The sequence below is a fragment of the Phalangium opilio genome, unplaced genomic scaffold (assembly GCF_054372755.1).
Source record: "Phalangium opilio isolate 3A_F unplaced genomic scaffold, DU_Popi_V2 ptg000061l_1, whole genome shotgun sequence".
Lineage (NCBI taxonomy): Eukaryota > Metazoa > Arthropoda > Arachnida > Opiliones > Phalangiidae > Phalangium > Phalangium opilio.
Window position 1 is genome coordinate 11,477,431 of NW_028324178.1, and position 21,593 is coordinate 11,499,023.

General features: G+C 42.7%; 22 non-coding genes across 22 annotated transcripts; all 22 read left to right on the top strand.

The window, feature by feature from the left end:
• The first annotated feature begins 606 nt into the window (after positions 1–606).
• TRNAL-CAA (transfer RNA leucine (anticodon CAA)) lies at positions 607–728 on the top strand. The gene is made up of 2 exons: positions 607–644; positions 683–728. It is a non-coding gene; the product is annotated as a tRNA-Leu (tRNA).
• A 1,006-nt stretch (positions 729–1,734) lies between these two features.
• Positions 1,735–1,856, top strand: TRNAL-CAA (transfer RNA leucine (anticodon CAA)). The gene is made up of 2 exons: positions 1,735–1,772; positions 1,811–1,856. It is a non-coding gene; the product is annotated as a tRNA-Leu (tRNA).
• A 254-nt stretch (positions 1,857–2,110) lies between these two features.
• Positions 2,111–2,232, top strand: TRNAL-CAA (transfer RNA leucine (anticodon CAA)). Its single transcript has 2 exons — positions 2,111–2,148; positions 2,187–2,232. It is a non-coding gene; the product is annotated as a tRNA-Leu (tRNA).
• Positions 2,233–2,298: 66 nt separating this feature from the next.
• TRNAL-CAA (transfer RNA leucine (anticodon CAA)) lies at positions 2,299–2,420 on the top strand. The gene is made up of 2 exons: positions 2,299–2,336; positions 2,375–2,420. It is a non-coding gene; the product is annotated as a tRNA-Leu (tRNA).
• A 254-nt stretch (positions 2,421–2,674) lies between these two features.
• On the top strand, positions 2,675–2,796 carry TRNAL-CAA (transfer RNA leucine (anticodon CAA)). Its single transcript has 2 exons — positions 2,675–2,712; positions 2,751–2,796. It is a non-coding gene; the product is annotated as a tRNA-Leu (tRNA).
• A 254-nt stretch (positions 2,797–3,050) lies between these two features.
• Positions 3,051–3,172, top strand: TRNAL-CAA (transfer RNA leucine (anticodon CAA)). Its single transcript has 2 exons — positions 3,051–3,088; positions 3,127–3,172. It is a non-coding gene; the product is annotated as a tRNA-Leu (tRNA).
• Positions 3,173–4,554: 1,382 nt separating this feature from the next.
• Positions 4,555–4,676, top strand: TRNAL-CAA (transfer RNA leucine (anticodon CAA)). Its single transcript has 2 exons — positions 4,555–4,592; positions 4,631–4,676. It is a non-coding gene; the product is annotated as a tRNA-Leu (tRNA).
• Positions 4,677–6,810: 2,134 nt separating this feature from the next.
• On the top strand, positions 6,811–6,932 carry TRNAL-CAA (transfer RNA leucine (anticodon CAA)). The gene is made up of 2 exons: positions 6,811–6,848; positions 6,887–6,932. It is a non-coding gene; the product is annotated as a tRNA-Leu (tRNA).
• Positions 6,933–8,314: 1,382 nt separating this feature from the next.
• TRNAL-CAA (transfer RNA leucine (anticodon CAA)) lies at positions 8,315–8,436 on the top strand. The gene is made up of 2 exons: positions 8,315–8,352; positions 8,391–8,436. It is a non-coding gene; the product is annotated as a tRNA-Leu (tRNA).
• A 2,842-nt stretch (positions 8,437–11,278) lies between these two features.
• TRNAV-UAC (transfer RNA valine (anticodon UAC)) lies at positions 11,279–11,351 on the top strand. Its single transcript has one exon. It is a non-coding gene; the product is annotated as a tRNA-Val (tRNA).
• Positions 11,352–12,974: 1,623 nt separating this feature from the next.
• On the top strand, positions 12,975–13,096 carry TRNAL-CAA (transfer RNA leucine (anticodon CAA)). The gene is made up of 2 exons: positions 12,975–13,012; positions 13,051–13,096. It is a non-coding gene; the product is annotated as a tRNA-Leu (tRNA).
• A 254-nt stretch (positions 13,097–13,350) lies between these two features.
• On the top strand, positions 13,351–13,472 carry TRNAL-CAA (transfer RNA leucine (anticodon CAA)). Its single transcript has 2 exons — positions 13,351–13,388; positions 13,427–13,472. It is a non-coding gene; the product is annotated as a tRNA-Leu (tRNA).
• A 1,006-nt stretch (positions 13,473–14,478) lies between these two features.
• TRNAL-CAA (transfer RNA leucine (anticodon CAA)) lies at positions 14,479–14,600 on the top strand. The gene is made up of 2 exons: positions 14,479–14,516; positions 14,555–14,600. It is a non-coding gene; the product is annotated as a tRNA-Leu (tRNA).
• A 66-nt stretch (positions 14,601–14,666) lies between these two features.
• TRNAL-CAA (transfer RNA leucine (anticodon CAA)) lies at positions 14,667–14,788 on the top strand. Its single transcript has 2 exons — positions 14,667–14,704; positions 14,743–14,788. It is a non-coding gene; the product is annotated as a tRNA-Leu (tRNA).
• A 254-nt stretch (positions 14,789–15,042) lies between these two features.
• Positions 15,043–15,164, top strand: TRNAL-CAA (transfer RNA leucine (anticodon CAA)). The gene is made up of 2 exons: positions 15,043–15,080; positions 15,119–15,164. It is a non-coding gene; the product is annotated as a tRNA-Leu (tRNA).
• An 818-nt stretch (positions 15,165–15,982) lies between these two features.
• TRNAL-CAA (transfer RNA leucine (anticodon CAA)) lies at positions 15,983–16,104 on the top strand. The gene is made up of 2 exons: positions 15,983–16,020; positions 16,059–16,104. It is a non-coding gene; the product is annotated as a tRNA-Leu (tRNA).
• Positions 16,105–17,674: 1,570 nt separating this feature from the next.
• Positions 17,675–17,796, top strand: TRNAL-CAA (transfer RNA leucine (anticodon CAA)). The gene is made up of 2 exons: positions 17,675–17,712; positions 17,751–17,796. It is a non-coding gene; the product is annotated as a tRNA-Leu (tRNA).
• Positions 17,797–18,990: 1,194 nt separating this feature from the next.
• TRNAL-CAA (transfer RNA leucine (anticodon CAA)) lies at positions 18,991–19,112 on the top strand. The gene is made up of 2 exons: positions 18,991–19,028; positions 19,067–19,112. It is a non-coding gene; the product is annotated as a tRNA-Leu (tRNA).
• Positions 19,113–19,178: 66 nt separating this feature from the next.
• TRNAL-CAA (transfer RNA leucine (anticodon CAA)) lies at positions 19,179–19,300 on the top strand. Its single transcript has 2 exons — positions 19,179–19,216; positions 19,255–19,300. It is a non-coding gene; the product is annotated as a tRNA-Leu (tRNA).
• Positions 19,301–19,366: 66 nt separating this feature from the next.
• TRNAL-CAA (transfer RNA leucine (anticodon CAA)) lies at positions 19,367–19,488 on the top strand. Its single transcript has 2 exons — positions 19,367–19,404; positions 19,443–19,488. It is a non-coding gene; the product is annotated as a tRNA-Leu (tRNA).
• Positions 19,489–20,306: 818 nt separating this feature from the next.
• TRNAL-CAA (transfer RNA leucine (anticodon CAA)) lies at positions 20,307–20,428 on the top strand. Its single transcript has 2 exons — positions 20,307–20,344; positions 20,383–20,428. It is a non-coding gene; the product is annotated as a tRNA-Leu (tRNA).
• A 66-nt stretch (positions 20,429–20,494) lies between these two features.
• On the top strand, positions 20,495–20,616 carry TRNAL-CAA (transfer RNA leucine (anticodon CAA)). The gene is made up of 2 exons: positions 20,495–20,532; positions 20,571–20,616. It is a non-coding gene; the product is annotated as a tRNA-Leu (tRNA).
• The last annotated feature ends 977 nt before the right edge of the window (positions 20,617–21,593 follow it).

Below are 21,593 nucleotides of genomic sequence, written 5' to 3' on the forward strand. Positions count from 1 at the left end.
AAGAGATGTAATTTTAAAACGTCCAAATTACATAAAACCACGTCAGGATGGCCGAGCGGTCTAAGGCGCCAGACTCAAGGGGCTTAGCTTCCTTCGTTCACGATGTGAATCTGTGTATTCTGGTCCTCGTTTGAGGGCGTGGGTTCGTATCGCACTTCTGACACGATGTGTTTTATGAAAATAACTGGAAAAGATGTAATTTTAAAACGTCCAAATTACATAAAACCACAACAGGATGGCCGAGCGGTCTTAGGCGACAGACTCAAGTGTTCTTAGTTTCATTGGTTCACGATGTGAATCGCTGTATTCTGGTCCTAGTTTGCGGGAGTGTTTTCGAATCCCACTTCTGACACGATGTGTTTTATGAAAATAACTGGAAGAGATGTAATTTTAAAACGTCCAAATTACATAAAACTACGTCAGGAGGGCCGAGCGGTCTAAGGCGCCAGACTCAAGGGGCTTAGCTTCCTTCGTTTACGATGTGAATCTGTGGATTCTGGTCCTCGTTTGAGGGCGTGGGTTCGAATCCCACTTCTGACACGATGTGTTTTTCGAATATAACTGGAAGAGATGTAATTTTAAAACGTCCAAATTACATAAAACTACGTCAGGATGGCCGAGCGGTCTAAGGCGCCAGACTCAAGGGGCTTAGCTTCCATCGTTTACGATGTGAATCTGTGTATTCTGGTCCTCGTTTGAGGGCGTGGGTTCGAATCCCACTTCTGACACGATGTGTTTTATGAAAATAACTGGAAGAGATGTAATTTTAAAATGTCAAAATTACCAAAGACCACAACAGGATGGCCGAGCTGTCTAAGGCAACAGACTCAAGGGGCTTAGCTTCCTTCGTTCACGATGTGAATTTGTGTATTCTCGTCCTCGTTTTAGGGCGTGGGTTCGAATCCCACTTCTGACACGATGTGTTTTTTGAAAATAACTGGAAGAGATGTAATTTTAAAACGTCCAAATTACATAAAACCACGTCAGTATGGCCGAGCGGTCTAAGGCGCCAGACTAAAGGGGCTTAGCTTCCTTCGTTCACGATGTAAATCTGTGTATTCTCGTCCTCGTTTTAGGGCGTGGGTTCGAATCCCGCTTCTGACAAGATGTGTTTTTTGAAAATAACTGGAAGAGATCTAATTTTAAAACGTCCAAATTACATAAAACTACGTCAGGATGGCCGAGCGGTCTAAGGCGCCAGACTCAAGGGGCTTAGCTTCCTTCGTTCACGATGTGAATCTGTGTATTCTGGTCCTCGTTTGAGGGCGTGGGTTCGTATCGCACTTCTGACACGATGTGTTTTATGAAAATAACTGGAAGAGATGTAATTTTAAAACGTCCAAATTACATAAAACCACGTCAGGAGGGCCGAGCGGTCTAAGGCGCCAGACTCAAGGGGCTTAGCTTCCTTCGTTTACGATGTGAATCTGTGGATTCTGGTCCTCGTTTGAGGGCGTGGGTTCGAATCCCACTTATGACACGATGTGTTTTATGAAAATAACTGGAAGAGATGTAATTTTAAAACGTCAAAATTACCAAAGACCACAACAGGATGGCCGAGCTGTCTAAGGCGACAGACTCAAGGGGCTTAGCTTCCTTCGTTCACGATGTGAATCTGTGTATTCTCGTCCTCGTTTTTGGGCGTGGGTTTGAATCCCACTTCTGACACGATGTGTTTTTTGAAAATAACTGGAAGAGATGTAATTTTAAAACGTCCAAATTACATAAAACCACGTCAGGATGGCCGAGCGGCCTAAGGTGCCAGACTCAAGGGGCTTAGCTTCCTTCGTTCACGATGTGAATCACTGTATTCTGGTCCTCGTTTGAGGGCGTGGGTTCGAATCCCACTTCTGACACGATGTGTTTTTTGAAAATAACTGGAAGAGATGTAATTTAAAAACGTCCAAATTACATAAAACCACGTTAGGATGGCCGAGCGGTCTAAGGCGCCAGACTCAAGGGGCTTAGCTTCCTTCGTTCACGATGTGAATCTGTGTATTCTCGTCCTCGTTTGAGGGCGTGGGTTCGAATCCCACTTCTGACACGATGTGTTTTTTGAAAATAACTGGAAGAGATGTAATTTTAAAACGTCCAAATTACATAAAACCACGTCAGGATGGCCGAGCGGCCTAAGGTGCCAGACTCAAGGGGCTTAGCTTCCTTCGTTCACGATGTGAATCACTGTATTCTGGTCCTCGTTTGAGGGCGTGGGTTCGAATCCCACTTCTGACACGATGTGTTTTTTGAAAATAACTGGAAGAGATGTAATTTTAAAACGTCCAAATTACATAAAACCACGTCAGGATGGCCGAGCGGTCTAAGGCGCCAGACTCAAGGGGCTTAGCTTCCTTCGTTCACGATGTGAATCACTGTATTCTGGTCCTCGTTTGAGGGCGTGGGTTCGAATCCCACTTCTGACACGATGTGTTTTTTGAAAATAACTGGAAGAGATGTAATTTAAAAACGTCCAAATTACATAAAACCACGTCAGGATGGCCGAGCGGTCTAAGGCGCCAGACTCTAGGGGCTTAGCTTCCTTCGTTCACGATGTGAATCACTGTATTCTGGTCCTCGTTTGAGGGCGTGGGTTCAAATCCCACTTCTGACACGATGTGTTTTATGAAAATAACTAGAAGAGATGTAATTTTGAAACGTCCAAATTACATAAAACCACGTCAGTATGGCCGAGCGGTCTAAGGCGCCAGACTCAAGGGGCTTAGCTTCCTTCGTTCACGATGTGAATCTGTGTATTCTGGTCCTCGTTTGAGGGCGTGGGTTCGAATCCCACTTCTGACACGATGTGTTTTTTGAATATAACTGGAAGAGATGTAATTTTAAAACGTCCAAATTACATAAAACTACGTCAGGATGGCCGAGCGGCCTAAGGTGCCAGACTCAAGGGGCTTAGCTTCCTTCGTTCACGATGTGAATCACTGTATTCTGGTCCTCGTTTGAGGGCGTGGGTTCGAGTCCCACTTCTGACACGATGTGTTTTATGAAAAAAACTGGAAGAGATGTAATTTTAAAACGTCCAAATTACATAAAACTACGTCAGGATGGCCGAGCGGTCTAAGGCGCCAGACTCAAGGGGCTTAGCTTCCATCGTTTACGATGTGAATCTGTGTATTCTGGTCCTCGTTTGAGGGCGTGGGTTCGAATCCCACTTCTGACACGATGAGTTTTATGAAAATAACTGGAAGAGATGTAATTTTAAAACGTCCAAATTACATAAAACCACGTCAGGATGGCCGAGCGGTCTAAGGCGCCAGACTCAAGGGGCTTAGCTTCCTTCGTTCACGATGTGAATCTGTGTATTCAGGTCCGCGTTTGAGGGCGTGGGATCGAATCCCACTTCTGACACGATGTGTTTTATGAAAATAACTGGAAGAGATGTAATTTTAAAACGTCCAAATTACATAAGACCACAACAGGATGGCCGAGCGGTCTAAGGCGCAATACTCAAGGGGCTTAGCTCCCTTCGTTCTTGATGTGAATCTGTGTATTCTGGTCCTCGTTTGAGGGCGTGGGTTCGAATCCCACTTCTGACACGATGTGTTTTTTGAATATAACTGGAAGAGATGTAATTTTAAAACGTCCAAATTACACAAAACCACGTCAGGATGGCCGAGCGGCCTAAGGTGCCAGACTCAAGGGGCTTACCTTCCTTCGTTCACGATGTGAATCTGTGTATTCTCGTCCTCGTTTTAGGGCGTGGGTTCGAATCCCACTTCTGACACGATGTGTTTTTTGAAAATAACTGGAAGAGATGTAATTTTAAAACGTCCAAATTACATAAAACCACAACAGGATGGCCGAGCGGTCTAAGGCGCCAGACTCAAGGGGCTTAGCTTCCTTCGTTCACGATGTGAATCTGTGTATTCTCGTCCTCGTTTGAGGGCGTGGGTTCGAATCCCACTTCTGACACGATGTGTTTTTTGAATATAACTGGAAGAGATGTAATTTTAAAACGTCCAAATTACATAAAACCACAACAGGATGGCCGAGCGGTCTAAGGCGCCAGACTCAAGGGGCTTAGCTTCCTTCGTTCACGATGTGAATCTGTGTATTCTGGTCCTCGTTTGAGGGCGTGGGTTCGAATCCCACTTCTGACACGATGTGTTTTTTGAATATAACTGGAAGAGATGTAATTTTAAAACGTCCAAATTCCATAAAAACACGTCAGGATGGCCGAGCGGCCTAAGGTGCCAGACTCAAGGGGCTTACCTTCCTTCGTTCACGATGTGAATCTGTGTATTCTCGTCCTCGTTTGAGGGCGTGGGTTCGAATCCCACTTCTGACACGATGTGTTTTTTGAATATAACTGGAAGAGATGTAATTTTAAAACGTCCAAATTACATAAAACTACGTCAGGATGGCCGAGCGGCCTAAGGTGCCAGACTCAAGGGGCTTAGCTTCCTTCGTTCACGATGTGAATCACTGTATTCTGGTCCTCGTTTGAGGGCGTGGGTTCGAGTCCCACTTCTGACACGATGTGTTTTATGAAAAAAACTGGAAGAGATGTAATTTTAAAACGTCCAAATTACATAAAACTACGTCAGGATGGCCGAGCGGTCTAAGGCGCCAGACTCAAGGGGCTTAGCTTCCATCGTTTACGATGTGAATCTGTGTATTCTGGTCCTCGTTTGAGGGCGTGGGTTCGAATCCCACTTCTGACACGATGAGTTTTATGAAAATAACTGGAAGAGATGTAATTTTAAAACGTCCAAATTACATAAAACCACGTCAGGATGGCCGAGCGGTCTAAGGCGCCAGACTCAAGGGGCTTAGCTTCCTTCGTTCACGATGTGAATCTGTGTATTCAGGTCCGCGTTTGAGGGCGTGGGATCGAATCCCACTTCTGACACGATGTGTTTTATGAAAATAACTGGAAGAGATGTAATTTTAAAACGTCCAAATTACATAAGACCACAACAGGATGGCCGAGCGGTCTAAGGCGCAATACTCAAGGGGCTTAGCTCCCTTCGTTCACGATGTGAATCTGTGTATTCTGGTCCTCGTTTGAGGGCGTGGGTTCGAATCCCACTTCTGACACGATGTGTTTTTTGAATATAACTGGAAGAGATGTAATTTTAAAACGTCCAAATTACACAAAACCACGTCAGGATGGCCGAGCGGCCTAAGGTGCCAGACTCAAGGGGCTTACCTTCCTTCGTTCACGATGTGAATCTGTGTATTCTCGTCCTCGTTTTAGGGCGTGGGTTCGAATCCCACTTCTGACACGATGTGTTTTTTGAAAATAACTGGAAGAGATGTAATTTTAAAACGTCCAAATTACATAAAACCACAACAGGATGGCCGAGCGGTCTAAGGCGCCAGACTCAAGGGGCTTAGCTTCCTTCGTTCACGATGTGAATCTGTGTATTCTCGTCCTCGTTTGAGGGCGTGGGTTCGAATCCCACTTCTGACACGATGTGTTTTTTGAATATAACTGGAAGAGATGTAATTTTAAAACGTCCAAATTACATAAAACCACAACAGGATGGCCGAGCGGTCTAAGGCGCCAGACTCAAGGGGCTTAGCTTCCTTCGTTCACGATGTGAATCTGTGTATTCTGGTCCTCGTTTGAGGGCGTGGGTTCGAATCCCACTTCTGACACGATGTGTTTTTTGAATATAACTGGAAGAGATGTAATTTTAAAACGTCCAAATTCCATAAAACCACGTCAGGATGGCCGAGCGGCCTAAGGTGCCAGACTCAAGGGGCTTACCTTCCTTCGTTCACGATGTGAATCTGTGTATTCTCGTCCTCGTTTTAGGGCGTGGGTTCCAATCCCACTTCTGACACGATGTGTTTTATGAAAATAACTGGAAGAGATGTAATTTTAAAACGTCCAAATTACATAAGACCACAACAGGATGGCCGAGCGGTCTAAGGCGCAATACTCAAGGGGCTTAGCTCCCTTCGTTCACGATGTGAATCTGTGTATTCTGGTCCTCGTTTGAGGGCGTGGGTTCGAATCCCACTTCTGACACGATGTGTTTTTTGAATATAACTGGAAGAGATGTAATTTTAAAACGTCCAAATTACACAAAACCACGTCAGGATGGCCGAGCGGCCTAAGGTGCCAGACTCAAGGGGCTTACCTTCCTTCGTTCACGATGTGAATCTGTGTATTCTCGTCCTCGTTTTAGGGCGTGGGTTCGAATCCCACTTCTGACACGATGTGTTTTTTGAAAATAACTGGAAGAGATGTAATTTTAAAACGTCCAAATTACATAAAACCACAACAGGATGGCCGAGCGGTCTAAGGCGCCAGACTCAAGGGGCTTAGCTTCCTTCGTTCACGATGTGAATCTGTGTATTCTCGTCCTCGTTTGAGGGCGTGGGTTCGAATCCCACTTCTGACACGATGTGTTTTTTGAATATAACTGGAAGAGATGTAATTTTAAAACGTCCAAATTACATAAAACCACAACAGGATGGCCGAGCGGTCTAAGGCGCCAGACTCAAGGGGCTTAGCTCCCTTCGTTCACGATGTGAATCTGTGTATTCTGGTCCTCGTTTGAGGGCGTGGGTTCGAATCCCACTTCTGACACGATGTGTTTTTTGAATATAACTGGAAGAGATGTAATTTTAAAACGTCCAAATTACATAAAACTACGTCAGGATGGCCGAGCGGCCTAAGGTGCCAGACTCAAGGGGCTTAGCTTCCTTCGTTCACGATGTGAATCACTGTATTCTGGTCCTCGTTTGAGGGCGTGGGTTCGAGTCCCACTTCTGACACGATGTGTTTTATGAAAAAAACTGGAAGAGATGTAATTTTAAAACGTCCAAATTACATAAAACTACGTCAGGATGGCCGAGCGGTCTAAGGCGCCAGACTCAAGGGGCTTAGCTTCCATCGTTTACGATGTGAATCTGTGTATTCTGGTCCTCGTTTGAGGGCGTGGGTTCGAATCCCACTTCTGACACGATGAGTTTTATGAAAATAACTGGAAGAGATGTAATTTTAAAACGTCCAAATTACATAAAACCACGTCAGGATGGCCGAGCGGTCTAAGGCGCCAGACTCAAGGGGCTTAGCTTCCTTCGTTCACGATGTGAATCTGTGTATTCAGGTCCGCGTTTGAGGGCGTGGGATCGAATCCCACTTCTGACACGATGTGTTTTATGAAAATAACTGGAAGAGATGTAATTTTAAAACGTCCAAATTACATAAGACCACAACAGGATGGCCGAGCGGTCTAAGGCGCAATACTCAAGGGGCTTAGCTCCCTTCGTTCACGATGTGAATCTGTGTATTCTGGTCCTCGTTTGAGGGCGTGGGTTCGAATCCCACTTCTGACACGATGTGTTTTTTGAATATAACTGGAAGAGATGTAATTTTAAAACGTCCAAATTACACAAAACCACGTCAGGATGGCCGAGCGGCCTAAGGTGCCAGACTCAAGGGGCTTACCTTCCTTCGTTCACGATGTGAATCTGTGTATTCTCGTCCTCGTTTTAGGGCGTGGGTTCGAATCCCACTTCTGACACGATGTGTTTTTTGAAAATAACTGGAAGAGATGTAATTTTAAAACGTCCAAATTGCATAAAACCACAACAGGATGGCCGAGCGGTCTAAGGCGCCAGACTCAAGGGGCTTAGCTTCCTTCGTTCACGATGTGAATCTGTGTATTCTCGTCCTCGTTTGAGGGCGTGGGTTCGAATCCCACTTCTGACACGATGTGTTTTTTGAATATAACTGGAAGAGATGTAATTTTAAAACGTCCAAATTCCATAAAACCACGTCAGGATGGCCGAGCGGCCTAAGGTGCCAGACTCAAGGGGCTTACCTTCCTTCGTTCACGATGTGAATCTGTGTATTCTCGTCCTCGTTTTAGGGCGTGGGTTCGAATCCCACTTCTGACACGATGTGTTTTTTGAAAATAACTGGAAGAGATGTAATTTTAAAACGTCCAAATTACATAAAACCACAACAGGATGGCCGAGCGGTCTAAGGCGCCAGACTCAAGGGGCTTAGCTTCCTTCGTTCACGATGTGAATCTGTGTATTCTCGTCCTCGTTTGAGGGCGTGGGTTCGAATCCCACTTCTGACACGATGTGTTTTTTGAAAATAACTGGAAGAGATGTAATTTTAAAACGTCCAAATTACATAAAACCACGTCAGGATGGCCGAGCGGCCTAAGGTGCCAGACTCAAGGGGCTTAGCTTCCTTCGTTCACGATATGAATCACTGTATTCTGGTCCTCGTTTGAGGAAGTGGGTTCGAATACCACTTCTGACACGATGTGTTTTATGAAAATAACTAGAAGAGATGTAATTTTGAAACGTCCAAATTACATAAAACCACGTCAGTATGGCCGAGCGGTCTAAGGCGCCAGACTCAAGGGGCTTAGCTTCCTTCGTTCACGATGTGAATCTGTGTATTCTGGTCCTCGTTTGAGGGCGTGGGTTCGAATCCCACTTCTGACACGATGTGTTTTTTGAATTCTGAGAGAGCGGTAGCTCTCTTAGATAAGACTTCATACTGCTTTTAATGTATAAGGAGGGTTTTTTGTTTGGATGTAGTTTTTTTTGTATTGTATTAATTCATTCGAAAACATTCCACAGAACTACAATTCGGGCCCTTAATATGTGGTTAAAATTTCAAAGAGATTCATAAATTAGTTTATTTTATGAAAAATAAAGTTGCTAAGGGTGGTTTTCATTTCCATAAAATTAATCACACCTTTTGATGAAAAACAGGAATTTTTCCCATAGAAATAACATGGGAAATGTTTCGAAAAAAACAAATCGGTTATTCGTGATTTAGGAAAACTATACGTTGGTTAGTTTTGGGAACGGTCTTAAATTAAACTTTAAACCTTTTTCTAGGACCATTTTTAAGGTTTTTGAGAAAAATTAATTTTAAGTATGTTTAATTTTAAATTTCAAAAACTACCCCAATCTGCGATATTTTGGCATGGATAGACTGTTTTATTAGCAAATATCAGCGCAACCAATATTGGCCTTTTTTTACGTATAGTTGCCTCATAATAATCCGATTGTTTATTCTTAATGCCTTTTGGTTGAAATGGCCTATCGATAGTGAGATAAGACTGCTTTAATAGCTCTTTTCCCCTTTTTCACCCCGTTTGTGGCCGCCATTTTTTTAAGGTGAAAAAATTTGAGAGTGGGTCCTTTTTCGTTGTCATTTTCATATATTTTGAGGATTTGCTCATGGATGGATTTTAAATATAATATAAAGTAGGTTTCAAGCTTTAATATAAGCCCAATTTCATAATTTTCCACCTTTTTATTGTCCCACAATCTATTTCTAAACTTGGCACTTTTTCTGAGGCGGTGAAACCCGTGAAATTGCGCTAAGCCTTGGCTTACCGCTAATTTTGCCATTTAAAAAAATGTTTACCTCTCGTTGCCCGTTACTTCGCCTTCTCGTATCGTCGAATTTTTAAAGTTTAGACTTTGAAAGTAGTGCTTAGTTTTCTTAAATATTACTTAATTGTATAAAATTTTAATATTATAATTGCGTAAAACGAATTCAATGTTTTTTGTTGATGGAACGCGCCTTGCATTTGAATTTCGTTCCCTCGAAACTACCCCCTTTAAGTTACTGGCCGGACTCCGCCGGAGGCTTTTTCTTTATTGCCGCGGTCGCTCCTTCAGCCCCAAAAACAGCTGTAGTGAGAATTGTTATTTACTTAAATGTATAGGCTCAGTGTGTTGTTGTGTTTGCATTTTAATGCTTCCAATCGTAGTGCGTGTCGAGGTTTACGAATCCAACGTGTGTTGCGAAATGAAAATCAAGGGTGGATACTATATGATCTATGCTTTAAAAGGAATTTGACGGCGACATGCAGCCAAGCAAAACGGTATTAGGCCTTGCCAAAACTTGACTGAGCTAGTGCACCTTGTCAAATTATCACATATAATAAATTCACCCTCGGATATTCTGTGAGGAGGAGATGGTTTTAAAGTTACTAACACTCGATTTTGGAGGTAGATATTGTCTTGTGACACTTGAAGTAACGATTTAATCTTATAAACAAACTAACATCATGAGCCCATATAGTAAATTAACCGATGTTGATATTACAGCTTAATTGAAATACTGATACCAATTTTTTTAACTCAATGAATCTTTAATATCAACATCAACAATTATCTTCTAAAAGAGATAACTACTTATATTCCATTCAAATTTCTCGCAACATTTCAAATTAACGAATAGAAATGTGCAAATGAAGTTCAAACTGATTAATTGGGCAAATTGCTATATTGTTCACCGTTACCGATCACACATAGATTTGCGTCCTTCAGTAGTGTTTATTATGCTTGTGAAATGGTAAGCGAAATCTGCGATTAAAGTTTAAAATAGACATGAGCAAAAAGGGCTTTATAAACATCAACTCGGTGACTAAAATTAAATTTAAAATAAATCATTTGCATAATGCACATTTTAGATTTTTAATTACAGTACTAACGCTTCCCACGAAAAGAATGTATAATTGTCAGCCTTTTCCAACAGTATCATTAGGTGTTTATGAAATTAAAAATAAATAAATTTTTTTGGTTTAATTATTGATGGTTGTTAAAGAGGTTTGGACTACCTTAATCTGGTCTCTGATGGAGAAAGCTCTGCGTTAGTGTAAACAATAGTTTTTAAACTTTGAATCATGGGATGGTTTAGTTATTATTTAGTGACAATTATTAGGTAACAGTTAAATTTGAAAATTTTTTGCTGTCCATAACTCCGTTTTAAAAATTATAATTTCTAATTTTGTAAAATAATTATCTCTTTACGATAAATACAGTTTATTTCCCTAACTTTCAACTTAGGCCCTCGACTATGGGAGCATCTAGTTGTGCTGCCCCAGATATTTTCTTATATCACTCTAAGAAAAATTAATTATGTTAGGAACGAAATGATTAACGTAAGTTGATGAAGAAATTCATTATTATTTAATAGATATTTTTCATTCTACAGGGACGGTAGGCCCTTGTAGATATGACTTGATACTCTTTTGTAACGTTAAAGCAAAATTCACATGCTTTTACCAATTTTCCTATGGAGATTAACATGGGGTTTTTCGTGATATTTAACCACCTCTAACTGAAAAACTAGAGCGAAGTTACTTTTCGGAATACTCTTAAATTAACAATTAAGTATTCAGGGTGTGCGATCGGCTAGTCTAATCAGAAACAATTAAGTCTAAGTATGTTAATTTTAGTTAATTACAGAAGTACTTGTTTCGACCATCGTGATTGGACATAATAATAATGCTAGAGCTCTTCGAAAACTGAAAATAACTAAGTATCTATGGTGTAGTGGTTATCACGTCCGCTTTACACTCGGAAGGTCCCAGGTTCGAGCCCTGGTAGATACATGACTTGACTATCGTTATTGGACACAATAATAAGCTAGATCTCTTCGAAAACTCAGAATAACCAAGTATTCATTGTGTAGTGGTTATCACGTCCGCTTTACATGCGGAAGGTCCCGGGTTCGAGCCCTGGTAGATACATGTTTTGACCATCGTGATTGGACATAATAATAAGCTAAGATCTCTTAGGAATCTCAGTATTACCAGGTATGTGTAGTGTAGTGGTTATCTCGTCCGCCTAACACGCGGAAGGTGCAACGTTCGGGCCCTGCTAGATGCATGTTTTGACCATCGTAATTGGACATAATAATAAGCGGTAAAGAAAACATAATTACTCAAAATTTAATTACATTAAGACTGAAGCGACAGATATTATATAAAAACGTCTTGGTTTGGACCAAGGCCGAAAAAACAAACGATATGAGTGAGGTTTTTCAATTGACTGAAGTATCAGATATTGAAATTTTTTCTAGTTATTTTTATACACTCAATCCTTAATCAATATTTAATTCAATCAACTGATTTTACTGTTAATCGACCTAGTCCCTCTAAATTAATTGAAAAAATTACATATCTACGCTTTTTCAAGAACAATTACATTTTCCGAAAACATTTTATCATGAAATTAATTATTTTGAAGGGATTTCGTGTCGATGCTCACAAGTTAGTGAGCATCTTGACCGACATAGATTTAATTGTTGCTGGCTTGACAAATTTTCAAGTTTGCACCAAAAGAAGTTTAAATCTGTTTTAAGTTGTTGATAAGACTGTAGTTTAGAGTGAATGTCGTCTACTTAAGACAAAGCAACAAAGTTTATCCTGTGTGGTAAAGGGTAAAGATCACATAAACAGAAATACTTCTCAGAATTGTTATATTCATTTCCCGCGGAAATAATATGGTTAAACACATCACTCATTACTAGTTATGCCAAGAAGGTCACATTTAACTCCGACACCCCCTCCCTTCCTCTAATTTCAAAATATATGGCATTTTATAATCACCAGTGGTTTCAGTGTATGGGTCATCTGAGCCGTCGCAACACACTCAGCCAATATTACCATAGACTGAGTTATGACCAAGAAATTCTTAAGTACGGAAAAGGAAGTTCCAGTGCAACTTTACCATCAAAGATGCGACAATAGAAATGTAGCATTTCGATATACGAAATTAAATGTATAAATTCGCGCAACACCCTTTTTTGGCATCCACGATCAAATATTTACATTTTCCATTCGAGTTATGCCAAAGTTCGCTTGCTTTTTTTAGACATCCAGTAGAACATTTCAAATATTCAATACTGTATCCTCAACATGATAAATTAATTTCACGATAAAATGTTTTCGGAAAATGTAATTGTTCTTGAAAAAGCGTAGATATGTAATTTTTTCAATTAATTTAGAGGGACTAGGTCGATTAACAGTAAAATCAGTTGATTGAATTAAATATTGATTAAGGATTGAGTGTATAAAAATAACTAGAAAAAATTTCAATATCTGATACTTCAGTCAATTGAAAAACCTCACTCATATCGTTTGTTTTTTCGGCCTTGGTCCAAACCAAGACGTTTTTATATAATATAACTGGAAGAGATGTAATTTTAAAACGTCCAAATTACATAAAACCACGTCAGGATGGCCGAGCGGCCTAAGGTGCCAGACTCAAGGGGCTTAGCTTCCTTCGTTCACGATGTGAATCTGTGTATTCTGGTCCTCGTTTGAGGGCGTGGGTTCGAATCCCACTTCTGACACGATGTGTTTTTTGAATATAACTGGAAGAGATGTAATTTTAAAACGTCCAAATTACATAAAACTACGTCAGGATGGCCGAGCGGCCTAAGGTGCCAGACTCAAGGGGCTTAGCTTCCTTCGTTCACGATGTGAATCACTGTATTCTGCTCCTCGTTTGAGGGCGTGGGTTCGAGTCCCACTTCTGACACGATGTGTTTTATGAAAATAACTGGAAGAGATGTAATTTTAAAACGTCCAAATTACATAAAACTACGTCAGGATGGCCGAGCGGTCTAAGGCGCCAGACTCAAGGGGCTTAGCTTCCATCGTTTACGATGTGAATCTGTGTATTCTGGTCCTCGTTTGAGGGCGTGGGTTCGAATCCCACTTCTGACACGATGAGTTTTATGAAAATAACTGGAAGAGATGTAATTTTAAAACGTCCAAATTACATAAAACCACGTCAGGATGGCCGAGCGGTCTAAGGCGCCAGACTCAAGGGGCTTAGCTTCCTTCGTTCACGATGTGAATCTGTGTATTCTGGTCCGCGTTTGAGGGCGTGGGATCGAATCCCACTTCTGACACGATGTGTTTTTTGAATATAACTGGAAGAGATGTAATTTTAAAACGTCCAAATTACATAAAACTACGTCAGGATGGCCGAGCGGCCTAAGGTGCCAGACTCAAGGGGCTTAGCTTCCTTCGTTCACGATGTGAATCACTGTATTCTGGTCCTCGTTTGAGGGCGTGGGTTCGAGTCCCACTTCTGACACGATGTGTTTTATGAAAATAACTGGAAGAGATGTAATTTTAAAACGTCCAAATTACATAAAACTACGTCAGGATGGCCGAGCGGCCTAAGGTGCCAGACTCAAGGGGCTTAGCTTCCTTCGTTCACGATGTGAATCACTGTATTCTGGTCCTCGTTTGAGGGCGTGGGTTCGAATCCCACTTATGACACGATGTGTTTTATGAAAATAACTAGAAGAGATGTAATTTTGAAACGTCCAAATTACATAAAACCACGTCAGTATGGCCGAGCGGTCTAAGGCGCCAGACTCAAGGGGCTTAGCTTCCTTCGTTCACGATGTGAATCTGTGTATTCTGGTCCTCGTTTGAGGGCGTGGGTTCGAGTCCAACTTCTGACACGATGTGTTTTATGAAAATAACTGGAAGAGATGTAATTTTAAAACGTCCAAATTACATAAAACTACGTCAGGATGGCCGAGCGGCCTAAGGTGCCAGACTCAAGGGGCTTAGCTTCCTTCGTTCACGATGTGAATCACTGTATTCTGGTCCTCGTTTGAGGGCGTGGGTTCGAATCCCACTTATGACACGATGTGTTTTATGAAAATAACTAGAAGAGATGTAATTTTGAAACGTCCAAATTACATAAAACCACGTCAGTATGGCCGAGCGGTCTAAGGCGCCAGACTCAAGGGGCTTAGCTTCCTTCGTTCACGATGTGAATCTGTGTATTCTGGTCCTCGTTTGAGGGCGTGGGTTCGAGTCCCACTTCTGACACGATGTGTTTTATGAAAATAACTGGAAGAGATGTAATTTTAAAACGTCCAAATTACATAAAACCACGTCAGGATGGCCGAGCGGCCTAAGGTGCCAGACTCAAGGGGCTTAGCTTCCTTCGTTCACGATGTGAATCTGTGTATTCTGGTCCTCGTTTGAGGGCGTGGGTTCGAATCCCACTTCTGACACGATGTGTTTTTTGAATATAACTGGAAGAGATGTAATTTTAAAACGTCCAAATTACATAAAACTACGTCAGGATGGCCGAGCGGCCTAAGGTGCCAGACTCAAGGGGCTTAGCTTCCTTCGTTCACGATGTGAATCACTGTATTCTGGTCCTCGTTTGAGGGCGTGGGTTCGAGTCCCACTTCTGACACGATGTGTTTTATGAAAATAACTGGAAGAGATGTAATTTTAAAACGTCCAAATTACATAAAACTACGTCAGGATGGCCGAGCGGTCTAAGGCGCCAGACTCAAGGGGCTTAGCTTCCATCGTTTACTATGTGTATCTGTGTATTCTGGTCCTCGTTTGAGGGCGTGGGTTCGAATCCCACTTCTGACACGATGAGTTTTATGAAAATAACTGGAAGAGATGTAATTTTAAAACGTCCAAATTACATAAAACCACGTCAGGATGGCCGAGCTGTCTAAGGCGCCAGACTCAAGGGGCTTAGCTTCCTTCGTTCACGATGTGAATCTGTGTATTCTGGTCCGCGTTTGAGGGCGTGGGATCGAATCCCACTTCTGACACGATGTGTTTTTTGAATATAACTGGAAGAGATGTAATTTTAAAACGTCCAAATTACATAAAACTACGTCAGGATGGCCGAGCGGCCTAAGGTGCCAGACTCAAGGGGCTTAGCTTCCTTCGTTCACGATGTGAATCACTGTATTCTGGTCCTCGTTTGAGGGCGTGGGTTCGAGTCCCACTTCTGACACGATGTGTTTTATGAAAATAACTGGAAGAGATGTAATTTTAAAACGTCCAAATTACATAAAACTACGTCAGGATGGCCGAGCGGCCTAAGGTGCCAGACTCAAGGGGCTTAGCTTCCTTCGTTCACGATGTGAATCACTGTATTCTGGTCCTCGTTTGAGGGCGTGGGTTCGAATCCCACTTATGACACGATGTGTTTTATGAAAATAACTGGAAGAGATGTAATTTTAAAACGTCAAAATTACCAAAGACCACAACAGGATGGCCGAGCGGTCTAAGGCGCCAGACTCAAGGGGCTTAGCTTCCATCGTTTACGATGTGAATCTGTGTATTCTGGTCCTCGTTTGAGGGCGTGGGTTCGAATCCCACTTCTGACACGATGAGTTTTATGAAAATAACTGGAAGAGATGTAATTTTAAAACGTCCAAATTACATAAAACCACGTCAGGATGGCCGAGCGGTCTAAGGCGCCAGACTCAAGGGGCTTAGCTTCCTTCGTTCACGATGTGAATCTGTGTATTCTGGTCCTCGTTTGAGGGCGTGGGTTCGAATCCCACTTCTGACACGATGTGTTTTTTGAATATAACTGGTAGAGATGTAATTTTAAAACGTCCAAATTACACAAAGCCACGTCAGGATGGCCGAGCGGCCTAAGGTGCCAGACTCAATGGGCATACCTTCCTTCGTTCACGATGTGAATCTGTGTATTCTCGTCCTCGTTTTAGGGCGTGGGTTCGAATCCCACTTCTGACACGATGTGTTTTTTGAAAATAACTGGAAGAGATGTAATTTTAAAACGTCCAAATTACATAAAACCACAACAGGATGGCCGAGCGGTCTAAGGCGCCAGACTCAAGGGGCTTAGCTTCCTTCGTTCACGATGTGAATCTGTGTATTCTCGTCCTCGTTTGAGGGCGTGGGTTCGAATCCCACTTCTGACACGATGTGTTTTTTGAATATAACTGGAAGAGATGTAATTTTAAAACGTCCAAATTACATAAAACCACAACAGGATGGCCGAGCGGTCTAAGGCGCCAGACTCAAGGGGCTTAGCTTCCTTCGTTCACGATGTGAATCTGTGTAATCTGGTCCTCGTTTGAGGGCGTGGGTTCGAATCCCACTTCTGACACGATGTGTTTTTTGAATATAACTGGAAGAGATGTAATTTTAAAACGTCCAAATTACATAAGACCACAACAGGATGGCCGAGCGGTCTAAGGCGCAATACTCAAGGGGCTTAGCTCCCTTCGTTCACGATGTGAATCTGTGTATTCTGGTCCTCGTTTGAGGGCGTGGGTTCGAATCCCACTTCTGACACGATGTGTTTTTTGAAAATAACTGGAAGAGATGTAATTTTAAAACGTCCAAATTACATAAAACCACGTCAGGATGGCCGAGCGGCCTAAGGTGCCAGACTCAAGGGGCTTACCTTCCTTCGTTCACGATGTGAATCTGTGTATTCTGGTCCGCGTTTGAGGGCGTGGGATCGAATCCCACTTCTGACACGATGTGTTTTTTGAATATAACTGGAAGAGATGTAATTTTAAAACGTCCAAATTACATAAAACTACGTCAGGATGGCCGAGCGGCCTAAGGTGCCAGACTCAAGGGGCTTAGCTTCCTTCGTTCACGATGTGAATCACTGTATTCTGGTCCTCGTTTGAGGGCGTGGGTTCGAGTCCCACTTCTGACACGATGTGTTTTATGAAAATAACTGGAAGAGATGTAATTTTAAAACGTCCAAATTACATAAAACTACGTCAGGATGGCCGAGCGGCCTAAGGTGCCAGACTCAAGGGGCTTAGCTTCCTTCGTTCACGATGTGAATCACTGTATTCTGGTCCTCGTTTGAGGGCGTGGGTTCGAATCCCACTTATGACACGATGTGTTTTATGAAAATAACTGGAAGAGATGTAATTTTAAAACGTCAAAATTACCAAAGACCACAACAGGATGGCCGAGCGGTCTAAGGCGCCAGACTCAAGGGGCTTAGCTTCCATCGTTTACGATGTGAATCTGTGTATTCTGGTCCTCGTTTGAGGGCGTGGGTTCGAATCCCACTTCTGACACGATGAGTTTTATGAAAATAACTGGAAGAGATGTAATTTTAAAACGTCCAAATTACATAAAACCACGTCAGGATGGCCGAGCGGTCTAAGGCGCCAGACTCAAGGGGCTTAGCTTCCTTCGTTCACGATGTGAATCTGTGTATTCTGGTCCTCGTTTGAGGGCGTGGGTTCGAATCCCACTTCTGACACGATGTGTTTTTTGAATATAACTGGTAGAGATGTAATTTTAAAACGTCCAAATTACACAAAGCCACGTCAGGATGGCCGAGCGGCCTAAGGTGCCAGACTCAATGGGCATACCTTCCTTCGTTCACGATGTGAATCTGTGTATTCTCGTCCTCGTTTTAGGGCGTGGGTTCGAATCCCACTTCTGACACGATGTGTTTTTTGAAAATAACTGGAAGAGATGTAATTTTAAAACGTCCAAATTACATAAAACCACAACAGGATGGCCGAGCGGTCTAAGGCGCCAGACTCAAGGGGCTTAGCTTCCTTCGTTCACGATGTGAATCTGTGTATTCTCGTCCTCGTTTGAGGGCGTGGGTTCGAATCCCACTTCTGACACGATGTGTTTTTTGAATATAACTGGAAGAGATGTAATTTTAAAACGTCCAAATTACATAAAACCACAACAGGATGGCCGAGCGGTCTAAGGCGCCAGACTCAAGGGGCTTAGCTTCCTTCGTTCACGATGTGAATCTGTGTAATCTGGTCCTCGTTTGAGGGCGTGGGTTCGAATCCCACTTCTGACACGATGTGTTTTTTGAATATAACTGGAAGAGATGTAATTTTAAAACGTCCAAATTACATAAGACCACAACAGGATGGCCGAGCGGTCTAAGGCGCAATACTCAAGGGGCTTAGCTCCCTTCGTTCACGATGTGAATCTGTGTATTCTGGTCCTCGTTTGAGGGCGTGGGTTCGAATCCCACTTCTGACACGATGTGTTTTTTGAAAATAACTGGAAGAGATGTAATTTTAAAACGTCCAAATTACATAAAACCACGTCAGGATGGCCGAGCGGCCTAAGGTGCCAGACTCAAGGGGCTTACCTTCCTTCGTTCACGATGTGAATCTGTGTATTCTCGTCCTCGTTTTAGGGCGTGGGTTCGAATCCCACTTCTGACACGATGTGTTTTTTGAAAATAACTGGAAGAGATGTAATTTTAAAACGTCCAAATTACATAAAACCACGTCAGGATGGCCGAGCGGCCTAAGGTGCCAGACTCAAGGGGCTTAGCTTCCTTCGTTCACGATATGAATCACTGTATTCTGGTCCTCGTTTGAGGAAGTGGGTTCGAATACCACTTCTGACACGATGTGTTTTATGAAAATAACTAGAAGAGATGTAATTTTGAAACGTCCAAATTACATAAAACCACGTCAGTATGGCCGAGCGGTCTAAGGCGCCAGACTCAAGGGGCTTAGCTTCCTTCGTTCACGATGTGAATCTGTGTATTCTGGTCCTCGTTTGAGGGCGTGGGTTCGAGTCCCACTTCTGACACGATGTGTTTTATGAAAATAACTGGAAGAGATGTAATTTTAAAACGTCCAAATTACATAAAACTACGTCAGGATGGCCGAGCGGTCTAAGGCGCCAGACTCAAGGGGCTTAGCTTCCATCGTTTACGATGTGAATCTGTGTATTCTGGTCCTCGTTTGAGGGCGTGGGTTCGAATCCCACTTCTGACACGATGAGTTTTATGAAAATAACTGGAAGAGATGTAATTTTAAAACGTCCAAATTACATAAAACCACGTCAGGATGGCCGAGCGGTCTAAGGCGCCAGACTCAAGGAGCTTAGCTTCCTTCGTTCACGATGTGAATCTGTGTATTCTGGTCCTCGTTTGAGGGCGTGGGTTCGAATCCCACTTCTGACACGATGTGTTTTTTGAATATAACTGGAAGAGATGTAATTTTAAAACGTCCAAATTACACAAAGCCACGTCAGGATGGCCGAGCGGCCTAAGGTGCCAGACTCAATGGGCATACCTTCCTTCGTTCACGATGTGAATCTGTGTATTCTCGTCCTCGTTTTAGGGCGTGGGTTCGAATCCCACTTCTGACACGATGTGTTTTTTGAAAATAACTGGAAGAGATGTAATTTTAAAACGTCCAAATTACATAAAACCACAACAGGATGGCCGAGCGGTCTAAGGCGCCAGACTCAAGGGGCTTAGCTTCCTTCGTTCACGATGTGAATCTGTGTATTCTCGTCCTCGTTTGAGGGCGTGGGTTCGAATCCCACTTCTGACACGATGTGTTTTTTGAATATAACTGGAAGAGATGTAATTTTAAAACGTCCAAATTACATAAAACCACAACAGGATGGCCGAGCGGTCTAAGGCGCCAGACTCAAGGGGCTTAGCTTCCTTCGTTCACGATGTGTATCTGTGTATTCTCGTCCTCGTTTGAGGGCGTGGGTTCGAATCCCACTTCTGACACGATGTGTTTTTTGAAAATAACTGGAAGAGATGTAATTTTAAAACGTCCAAATTACATAAAACCACGTCAGGATGGCCGAGCGGCCTAAGGTGCCAGACTCAAGGGGCTTAGCTTCCTTCGTTCACGATATGAATCACTGTATTCTGGTCCTCGTTTGAGGAAGTGGGTTCGAATACCACTTCTGACACGATGTGTTTTATGAAAATAACTAGAAGAGATGTAATTTTGAAACGTCCAAATTACATAAAACCACGTCAGTATGGCCGAGCGGTCTAAGGCGCCAGACTCAAGGGGCTTAGCTTCCTTCGTTCACGATGTGAATCTGTGTATTCTGGTCCTCGTTTGAGGGCGTGGGTTCGAGTCCCACTTCTGACACGATGTGTTTTATGAAAATAACTGGAAGAGATGTAATTTTAAAACGTCCAAATTACATAAAACTACGTCAGGATGGCCGAGCGGTCTAAGGCGCCAGACTCAAGGGGCTTAGCTTCCATCGTTTACGATGTGAATCTGTGTATTCTGGTCCTCGTTTGAGGGCGTGGGTTCGAATCCCACTTCTGACACGATGAGTTTTATGAAAATAACTGGAAGAGATGTAATTTTAAAACGTCCAAATTACATAAAACCACGTCAGGATGGCCGAGCGGTCTAAGGCGCCAGACTCAAGGGGCTTAGCTTCCTTCGTTCACGATGTGAATCTGTGTATTCTGGTCCGCGTTTGAGGGCGTGGGATCGAATCCCACTTCTGACACGATGTGTTTTATGAAAATAACTGGAAGAGATGTAATTTTAAAACGTCCAAATTACATAAGACCACAACAGGATGGCCGAGCGGTCTAAGGCGCAATACTCAAGGGGCTTAGCTCCCTTCGTTCACGATGTGAATCTGTGTATTCTGGTCCTCGTTTGAGGGCGTGGGTTCGAATCCCACTTCTGACACGATGTGTTTTTTGAATATAACTGGAAGAGATGTAATTTTAAAACGTCCAAATTACACAAAACCACGTCAGGATGGCCGAGCGGCCTAAGGTGCCAGACTCAAGGGGCTTACCTTCCTTCGTTCACGATGTGAATCTGTGTATTCTCGTCCTCGTTTTAGGGCGTGGGTTCGAATCCCACTTCTGACACGATGTGTTTTTTGAAAATAACTGGAAGAGATGTAATTTTAAAACGTCCAAATTACATAAAACCACAACAGGATGGCCGAGCGGTCTAAGGCGCCAGACTCAAGGGGCTTAGCTTCCTTCGTTCACGATGTGAATCTGTGTATTCTCGTCCTCGTTTGAGGGCGTGGGTTCGAATCCCACTTCTGACACGATGTGTTTTTTGAATATAACTGGAAGAGATATAATTTTAAAACGTCCAAATTACATAAAACCACAACAGGATGGCCGAGCGGTCTAAGGCGCCAGACTCAAGGGGCTTAGCTTCCTTCGTTCACGATGTGAATCTGTGTATTCTGGTCCTCGTTTGAGGGCGTGGGTTCGAATCCCACTTCTGACACGATGTGTTTTTTGAATATAACTGGAAGAGATGTAAT